The sequence below is a fragment of the Chiloscyllium punctatum genome, unplaced genomic scaffold (assembly GCF_047496795.1).
Source record: "Chiloscyllium punctatum isolate Juve2018m unplaced genomic scaffold, sChiPun1.3 scaffold_1447, whole genome shotgun sequence".
Classification (NCBI taxonomy): domain Eukaryota; kingdom Metazoa; phylum Chordata; class Chondrichthyes; order Orectolobiformes; family Hemiscylliidae; genus Chiloscyllium; species Chiloscyllium punctatum.
In genome coordinates this window covers 5,566-15,000 of record NW_027311181.1, presented here as the reverse complement: position 1 = coordinate 15,000, position 9,435 = coordinate 5,566, and positions in this window count along the sequence as shown.

The following is a 9,435-nucleotide window of genomic DNA, read 5'->3' as shown; positions in this document are numbered from 1 at the left end:
GTTGGTATAAATCAGTAACCACTGACACTTAGAATTTTTTCGAGTTGGTATAAATCAGTAACCACTGACACTTAGAATATTTTCGGGTTGGTATAAATCAGTAACCACCGACACTTAGAATATTTTCGGGTTGGTATAAATCAGTAACCACTGACACTTAGAATTTTTTCGGGTCGGTACAAATCAGTAACCACTGACACTTAGAATATTTTCGGGTTGGTATAAATCAGTAACCACCGACACTTAGAATATTTTCGAGTTGGTATAAATCAGTAACCACTGACACTTAGAATTTTTTCGAGTTGGTATAAATCAGTAACCACTGACACTTAGAATATTTTCGGGTTGGTATAAATCAGTAACCACCGACACTTAGAATATTTTCGAGTTGGTATAAATCAGTAACCACTGACACTTAGAATTTTTTCGAGTTGGTATAAATCAGTAACCACTGACACTTAGAATATTTTCGACTTGGTATAAATCAGTAACCACTGACACTTAGAATATTTTCGGGTTGGTATAAATCAGTAACCACCGACACTTAGAATATTTTCGAGTTGGTATAAATCAGTAACCACTGACACTTAGAATATTTTCGGGTTGGTATAAATCAGTAACCACCGACACTTAGAATATTTTCGGGTTGGTACAAATCAGTAACCACTGACACTTAGAATATTTTCGAGTTGGTATAAATCAGTAACCACTGACACTTAGAATTTTTTCGAGTTGGTATAAATCAGTAACCACTGACACTTAGAATATTTTCGGGTTGGTATAAATCAGTAACCACCGACACTTAGAATATTTTCGGGTTGGTATAAATCAGTAACCACTGACACTTAGAATTTTTTCGGGTCGGTACAAATCAGTAACCACTGACACTTAGAATATTTTCGGGTTGGTATAAATCAGTAACCACCGACACTTAGAATATTTTCGAGTTGGTATAAATCAGTAACCACTGACACTTAGAATTTTTTCGAGTTGGTATAAATCAGTAACCACTGACACTTAGAATATTTTCGGGTTGGTATAAATCAGTAACCACCGACACTTAGAATATTTTCGAGTTGGTATAAATCAGTAACCACTGACACTTAGAATTTTTTCGAGTTGGTATAAATCAGTAACCACTGACACTTAGAATATTTTCGGGTTGGTATAAATCAGTAACCACCGACACTTAGAATATTTTCGAGTTGGTATAAATCAGTAACCACCGACACTTAGAATTTTTTCGAGTTGGTATAAATCAGTAACCACTGACACTTAGAATTTTTTCGGGTTGGTATAAATCAGTAACCACCGACACTTAGAATATTTTCGAGTTGGTATAAATCAGTAACCACTGACACTTAGAATTTTTTCGGGTCGGTATAAATCAGTAACCACTGACACTTAGAATTTTTTCGAGTTGGTATAAATCAGTAACCACTGACACTTAGAATATTTTCGGGTTGGTATAAATCAGTAACCACTGACACTTAGAATTTTTTCGACTTGGTATAAATCAGTAACCACTGACACTTAGAATTTTTTCGGGTTGGTATAAATCAGTAACCACTGACACTTAGAATATTTTCGGGTCGGTACAAATCAGTAACCACTGACACTTAGAATATTTTCGGGTTGGTATAAATCAGTAACCACTGACACTTAGAATTTTTTCGAGTTGGTATAAATCAGTAACCACTGACACTTAGAATTTTTTCGGGTTGGTATAAATCAGTAACCACCGACACTTAGAATATTTTCGGGTTGGTATAAATCAGTAACCACCGACACTTAGAATTTTTTCGGCTCAGTAGAAATCAGTAACCAAGCGCATTTTTGAATTGGTTACTGATTTCTCCGTTCGAGTTGCGGCTGCGGTTGGCTTCAAATAGTGGTGGGGGCTTAATTATCGCCGAGGGGAGCATGTCCCGGTGGTGTGGCCGAGGATGGAGTGCCTTTTGAAGGGGGTGTTTCTGAATTTGGACCCTTTTTGAGTTGCATGGCCGGATGGGTGTGGTTTTGAAGGGTGTGTCTGTCTGGAGTGGCACCGGCGTTGGTGTGAGGCTGAGGGTGGGCGTTCGGTTCCTGGTTAGGGATAGGGAAAGGGTGAGACTTAGCTTTAGTGCTCGTGCCCCCGATTTTGGTAATGTTTGACGTCAATTTTCCAAGGAGGCGAATGCAAGGCTTCAGAGGGACTTTGAGTGTTCGGGGGCGGGGTAGCTCAGCCGGATTTGCCCCGGCGGTTCTGCGGACGGTGTTGACTTCGAGGGCGGACCGGCCCCCGTGTTCAGTCCGAATATCGTGCATTGTTAACGGCGGGAAGTGTTCCAAAAGGGAATGGGATTGAATGTGACTGCTGAAGCCGACTTTGAGACCTGTAACGCGGGTAGCTCAGCCGGATTTGACCCGGCGGTTCTGGCGACGGTCTCGCCTTCGAGGGGGGAGCGCCCCGCGTGTTCAGGCCGAATTTTGTGCATTTCCATCGGCGGGAAGAGGTCCAAACGGGAATGGGATTGAATGTGACTGCTGAAGCCGACATTGAGACCTCTAACGCGGGTAGCTCGGCAGGATTTGACCCGGCGGTTCTGCCGAAGGTCTCACCTTCGAGGGGGGAGCGTCCCGCGTGTTCAGGCCGAATATCGTGCATTGTTAACGGCGGGAAGTGTTCCAAAAGGGAATGGGATTGAATGTGACTGCTGAAGCCGACATTGAGACCTCTAACGCGGGTAGCTCGGCCGGATTTGACCCGGCGGTTCTGGCGACGGTCTCGCCTTCGAGGGGGGAGCGTCCCGCGTGTTCAGGCCGAATTTTGTGCATTTCCATCGGCGGGAAGAGGTCCAAACGGGAATGGGATTGAATGTGACTGCTGAAGCCGACATTGAGACCTCTAACGCGGGTAGCTCGGCCGGATTTGACCCGGCGGTTCTGCCGAAGGTCTCACCTTCGAGGGGGGAGCCTCCCGCGTGTTCAGGCCGAATTTTGTGCATTTCCATCGGCGGGAAGAGGTCCAAACGGGAATGGGATTGAATGTGACTGCTGAAGCCGACATTGAGACCTCTAACGCGGGTAGCTCGGCCGGATTTGACCCGGCGGTTCTGCCGAAGGTCTCACCTTCGAGGGGGGAGCGCCCACCGTGTACAGGCCGATTTTCATGCATTTCCAACCGTGGGAAGGGGTCCGAAAGGGGATGGGGGTGAACGTGACTGCTCAACCCGACTTTGAGACCTGTAACGCGGGTAGCTCAGCCGGATTTGACCCGGCGGTTCTGGCGACGGTCTCGCCTTCGAGGGGGGAGCGTCCCGCGTGTTCAGGCCGAATTTTGTGCATTTCCATCGGCGGGAAGAGGTCCAAACGGGAATGGGATTGAATGTGACTGCTGAAGCCGACATTGAGACCTCTAACGCGGGTAGCTCGGCAGGATTTGACCCGGCGGTTCTGCCGAAGGTCTCACCTTCGAGGGGGGAGCGCCCACCGTGTACAGGCCGATTTTCATGCATTTCCAACCGTGGGAAGGGGGCCGAAAGGGGATGGGGGTGAATGTGACTGCTCAACCCGACTTTGAGGCATCTAACCCGGGTAGCTCAGCCGGGTTTGACCCGGCGGTTCTGCCGACGGCCTCGCCTTCGAGGGGGGAGCGTCCCCCGTGTACAGGCCGATTTTCATGCATTTCGAACCGTGGGAAGTGGCCCAAAAGGGGATGGGAGTGAATGTGACTGCTCAACCCGACTTTGGCGCTTCCGAGCCGGGTAGCTCAGCCGGGTTTGACCCGGCGGTTCTGCCGACGGTCTCGTCTTCGAGGCGGGTGCCTCCCCCGTGTACAGGCCGATTTTCATGCATTTCGTACCGTGGGAAGTGGTCCAAAAGGGAATGGGGGTGGACGTGACTGCTCATACCGACATCGAGACTTGTAAGCCGTGTAGCTCGGCCGGGTTTGATCCGGCGGGTCTGCCGACGGTCTCGTCTTCGAGAGGGGGGCCTCCCCCGTGTACAGGCCGATTTTCGTGCATTTCCAACGGTGGGAAGAGGTTCAAAAGGGGATGGGGGTGAATGTGACTGCTCAACCCGACTCTGAGGCTTCTAACCCGGGTAGCCCGGCCGGGTTTGACCCGGCGGTTCTGCCGTCGGTCTCGCCTTCGAGGGCGGAGCCTCCCCCGTGTACAGGCCGATTTTCGTGCATTTCAAACCGTGGGAAGCGGTCCAAAAGGGGATGGGAGTGAATGTGACTGCTCATACCGACCTTGGCGCTTCCGACCCGGGTAGCTCAGCCGGGTTTGACCCGGCGGTTCTGCCGACGGTCTCGTCTTCGAGGCGGGTGCCTCCCCCGTGTACAGGCCGATTTTCATGCATTTCGTACCGTGGGAAGTGGTCCAAAAGGGAATGGGGGTGAATGTGACTGCTCAACCCGACTCTGAGGCTTCTAACCCGGGTAGCTCGGCCGGGTTTGACCCGGCGGTTCTGCCGTCGGTCTCGCCTTCGAGAGGGGCGCCTCCCCCGTGTACAGGCCGATTTTCGTGCATTTCCAACGGTGGGAAGAGGTTCAAAAGGGGATGGGGGTGAATGTGACTGCTCAACCCGACTCTGAGGCTTCTAACCCGGGTAGCCCGGCCGGGTTTGACCCGGCGGTTCTGCCGTCGGTCTCGCCTTCGAGGGCGGAGCCTCCCCCGTGTACAGGCCGATTTTCGTGCATTTCAAACCGTGGGAAGCGGTCCAAAAGGGGATGGGAGTGAATGTGACTGCTCATACCGACCTTGGCGCTTCCGACCCGGGTAGCTCAGCCGGGTTTGACCCGGCGGTTCTGCCGACGGTCTCGCCTTCGAGGGGGGAGCGTCCCCCGTGTTCAGGCCGAATTTTGTGCATTTCGAACCGTGGGAAGTTGCCCAAAAGTCGATGGGAGTGAATGTGACTGCTCAACCCGACTTTGGCGCTTCCGAGCCGGGTAGCTCAGCCGGGTTTGACCCGGCGGTTCTGCCGACGGTCTCGTCTTCGAGGCGGGTGCCTCCCCCGTGTACAGGCCGATTTTCATGCATTTCGTACCGTGGGAAGTGGTCCAAAAGGGAATAGGGGTGGACGTGACTGCTCATACCGACATTGAGACTTGTAAGCCGTGTAGCTCGGCCGGGTTTGATCCGGCGGGTCTGCCGACGGTCTCGTCTTCGAGGCGGGTGCCTCCCCCGTGTACAGGCCGATTTTCGTGCATTTCGAACCGTGGGAAGTGGTCCAAAAGGGGATGGGGGTGGACGTGACTGCTCAACCCGACTTTGAGGCTTCTAACCCGGGTAGCTCGGCCGGGTTTGACCCGTCGATTCTGCCGATGGTCTCGTTTTGGAGGGGGGAGCCTCCCCCGTGTTCAGTCCGATTTTCGTGCATTTCGAACCGTGGGAAGTGGCCCAAAAGGGGATGGGAGTGAATGTGACTGCTCATACCGACTTTGGCGCTTCCGAGCCTGGTAGCTCAGCCGGGTTTGATCCGGCGGTTCTGCCGACGGTCTCGTCTTCGAGGCGGCTCCCTCCCCCGTGTACAGGCCGATTTTCATGCATTTGCAACGGTGGGAAGTTGCCCAAAAGGGGATGGGAGTGAATGTGACTGCTCAACCCGACTTTGGCGCTTCCGAGCCTGGTAGCTCAGCCGGGTTTGAACCGGCGGTTCTGCCGACGGTCTCGTCTTCGAGGCGGCTCCCTCCCCCGTGTACAGGCCGATTTTCGTGCATTTCGAACCGTGGGAAGTGGTCCAAAAGGGAATGGGGGTGGACGTGACTGCTCAACCCGACTCTGAGGCTTCTAACCCGGGTAGCTCGGCCGGGTTTGATCCGGCGGTTCTGCCGACGGTCTCGTCTTCGAGGCCGGTGCCTCCCCCGTGTACAGGCCGATTTTCGTGCATTTCCAACGGTGGGAAGTGGTCCAAAAGGGAATGGGGGTGGACGTGTCTGCTCATACCGACTTTGAGACTTGTAAGCCGGGTAGCTCAGCCGGGTTTGTTCCGGCGGTTCTGCCGACGGTCTCGTCATCGAGGGGGGAGCCTCCCCCGTGTCCAGGCCGATTTTCATGCATTTCCAACCGTGGGAAGTGGTCCAAAAGGGAATGGGGGTGAATGTGACTGCTCATACCGACTTTGAGACTTTTAAGCCGGGTAGCTCAGCCGGGTTTGACCCGGCGGTTCTGCCGACGGTCTCGCCTTCGAGGGGGGAGCGTCCCCCGTGTTCAGGCCGAATTTTGTGCATTTCGAACCGTGGGAAGTTGCCCAAAAGTCGATGGGAGTGAATGTGACTGCTCAACCCGACTTTGAGACTTGTAAGCCGGGTAGCTCAGCCGGGTTTGACCCGGCGGTTCTGCCGACGGTCTCGTCTTCGAGGCGGGTGCCTCCCCCGTGTACAGGCCGATTTTCATGCATTTCGTACCGTGGGAAGCGGTCCAAAAGGGGATGGGAGTGAACGTGACTGCTCATACCGACTTTGGCGCTTCCGAGCCGGGTAGCTCAGCCGGGTTTGACCCGGCGGGTCTGCCGACGGTCTCGCCTTCGAGGGGGGAGCGTCCCCCGTGTTCAGGCCGAATCTTGTGCATTTCGAACCGTGGGAAGTTGCCCAAAAGTCGATGGGAGTGAATGTGACTGCTCAACCCGACTTTGAGACTTGTAAGCCGGGTAGCTCAGCCGGGTTTGACCCGGCGGTTCTGCCGACGGTCTCGTCTTCGAGGCCGGTGCCTCCCCCGTGTACAGGCCGATTTTCGTGCATTTCCAACGGTGGGAAGTGGTCCAAAAGGGAATGGGGGTGGACGTGTCTGCTCATACCGACTTTGAGACTTGTAAGCCGGGTAGCTCAGCCGGGTTTGTTCCGGCGGTTCTGCCGACGGTCTCGTCATCGAGGGGGGAGCCTCCCCCGTGTCCAGGCCGATTTTCATGCATTTCCAACCGTGGGAAGTGGTCCAAAAGGGAATGGGGGTGAATGTGACTGCTCATACCGACTTTGAGACTTTTAAGCCGGGTAGCTCGGCCGGGTTTGACCCGGCGGTTCTGCCGACGGTCTCGTCTTCGAGGCGGGTGCCTCCCCCGTGTACAGGCCGATTTTCGTGCATTTCGAACCGTGGGAAGTGGTCTAAAAGTCGATGGGAGTGAACGTGACTGCTCAACCCGACTTTGAGACTTGTAAGCCGGGTAGCTCAGCCAGGTTTGACCCGGCGGTTCTGCCGACGGTCTCGCCTTCGAGGGCGGACCCTCCCCCGTGTACAGGCCGGTTTTCGTGCATTTCGAACCGTGGGAAGTGATCCAAAAGGGAATGGGGGTGAACGTGACTGCCCAACCCGGCTTTGAGACTTGTAAGCCGGGTAGCTCAGCCGGGTTGGACCCGGCGGTTCTGCCGACGGTCTCGACTTCGAGGCGGGTGCCTCCCCCGTGTACAGGCCGATTTTCATGCATTTGCAACGGTGGGAAGTTGCCCAAAAGTCGATGGGAGTGAATGTGACTGCTCAACCCGACTTCGAGACTTGTAAGCCGGGTAGCTCAGCCGGGTTTGACCCGGCGGTTCTGCCGACGGTCTCGCCTTCGAGGGGGGAGCCTCCCCCGTGTACAGGCCGATTTTCGTGCATTTCCAACGGTGGGAACAGGTTCAAAAGGGGATGGGAGTGATTGTGACTGCTCAACCCGACTCTAGGGCTTCTAACCCGGGTAGCCCGGCCGGGTTTGACCCGGCGGTTCTGCCGACGGTCTCGTCTTCGAGGCGGGTGCCTCCCCCGTATACAGGCCGATTTTCATGCATTTCGAACCGTGGGAAGTGGTCCAAAAGGGAATGGGGGTGGACGTGTCTGCTCATACCGACTTTGAGACTTGTAAGCCGGGTAGCTCAGCCGGGTTTGATCCGGCGGTTCTGCCGACGGTCTCGCCTTCGAGGGGGGAGCCTCCCCCGTGTTCAGTCCGATTTCCATGCATTTCCAACCGTGGGAAGTTGCCCAAAAGGGGATGGGAGTGAATGTGACTGCTCAACCCGACTTTGGCGCTTCCGAGCCGGGTAGCTCAGCCGGGTTTGACCCGGCGGTTCTGCCGACGGTCTCGTCTTCGAGGCGGGTGCCTCCCCCGTATACAGGCCGATTTTCATGCATTTCGAACCGTGGGAAGTGGTCCAAAAGGGAATGGGGGTGGACGTGTCTGCTCATACCGACTTTGAGACTTGTAAGCCGGGTAGCTCAGCCGGGTTTGATCCGGCGGTTCTGCCGACGGTCTCGCCTTCGAGGGGGGAGCCTCCCCCGTGTTCAGTCCGATTTCCATGCATTTCCAACCGTGGGAAGTTGCCCAAAAGGGGATGGGAGTGAATGTGACTGCTCAACCCGACTTTGGCGCTTCCGAGCCGGGTAGCTCAGCCGGGTTTGACCCGGCGGTTCTGCCGACGGTCTCGTCTTCGAGGCGGGTGCCTCCCCCGTGTACAGGCCGATTTTCATGCATTTGGAACCGTGGGAAGTGGTCCAAAAGGGAATGGGGGTGGACGTGACTGCTCATACCGACTTTGAGACTTGTAAGCCGGGTAGCTCAGCCGGGTTTGACCCGGCGGTTCTGCCGACGGTCTCGCCTTCGAGGGGGGAGCCTCCCCCGTGTTCAGTCCGATTTTCGTGCATTTCCCACGGTGGGAAATGGTATCTTTCATTACGGGGACAAGGGTCTGAAGCGGTGAAGTCAGTAACCGGCATAGTTAAGGAAAGGGTTCGAATTTTCTCAACAGTACGAAAAAAGTGAGCAGGGAAGCTAGAGAAGGTGTCAGTGAGTCCCAAACGAGTGAACCGCAAAACTTAGGGAAATGCCCGAAAGCGTTTTAAAGGGTGAAATCGGGAACGAGGAAATGATCGGAAAGTGCCTGAAAGTGCTAAATGAGTAAACAGAAAAACGAAGAAAAATGTTTGAAAAGAAGAAGTGAGTAACCAGGAAAACTTAGAAAAATGTTCAAAACGAAGAAATCAGTAACCAGGAAAACTTAGAAAAATGATCAAAAAGAAGAAATGAGTAACCAGGAAAACTTAGAAAAATGTTTAAAAAGAAGAAATCAGTAACCAGGAAAACTTAGGAAAATGTTTAAAAAGAAGAAATCAGTAACCAGAAAAACTGCGAAAAATGTTTAAAAAGAAGAAATGAGTAACCAGAAAAACTTAGAAAAATGTTTAAAAAGAAGAAATCAGTAACCAGGAAAACTTAGAAAAATGTTTAAAAAGAAGAAATCAGTAACCAGGAAAACTTAGAAAAATGTTATAAAAGAAGAAGTGAGTAACCAGAAAAACTTAGAAAAATGTTTAAAAAGAAGAAATCAGTAACCAGAAAAACTGCGAAAAATGTTTAAAAAGAAGAAATCAGTAACCAGACAAACTGCGAAAAATGTTTAAAAAGAAGAAATCAGTAACCAGGAAAACTTAGAAAAATGTTTAAAAAGAAGAAGTGAGTAACCAGAAAAACTTAGAAAAATGT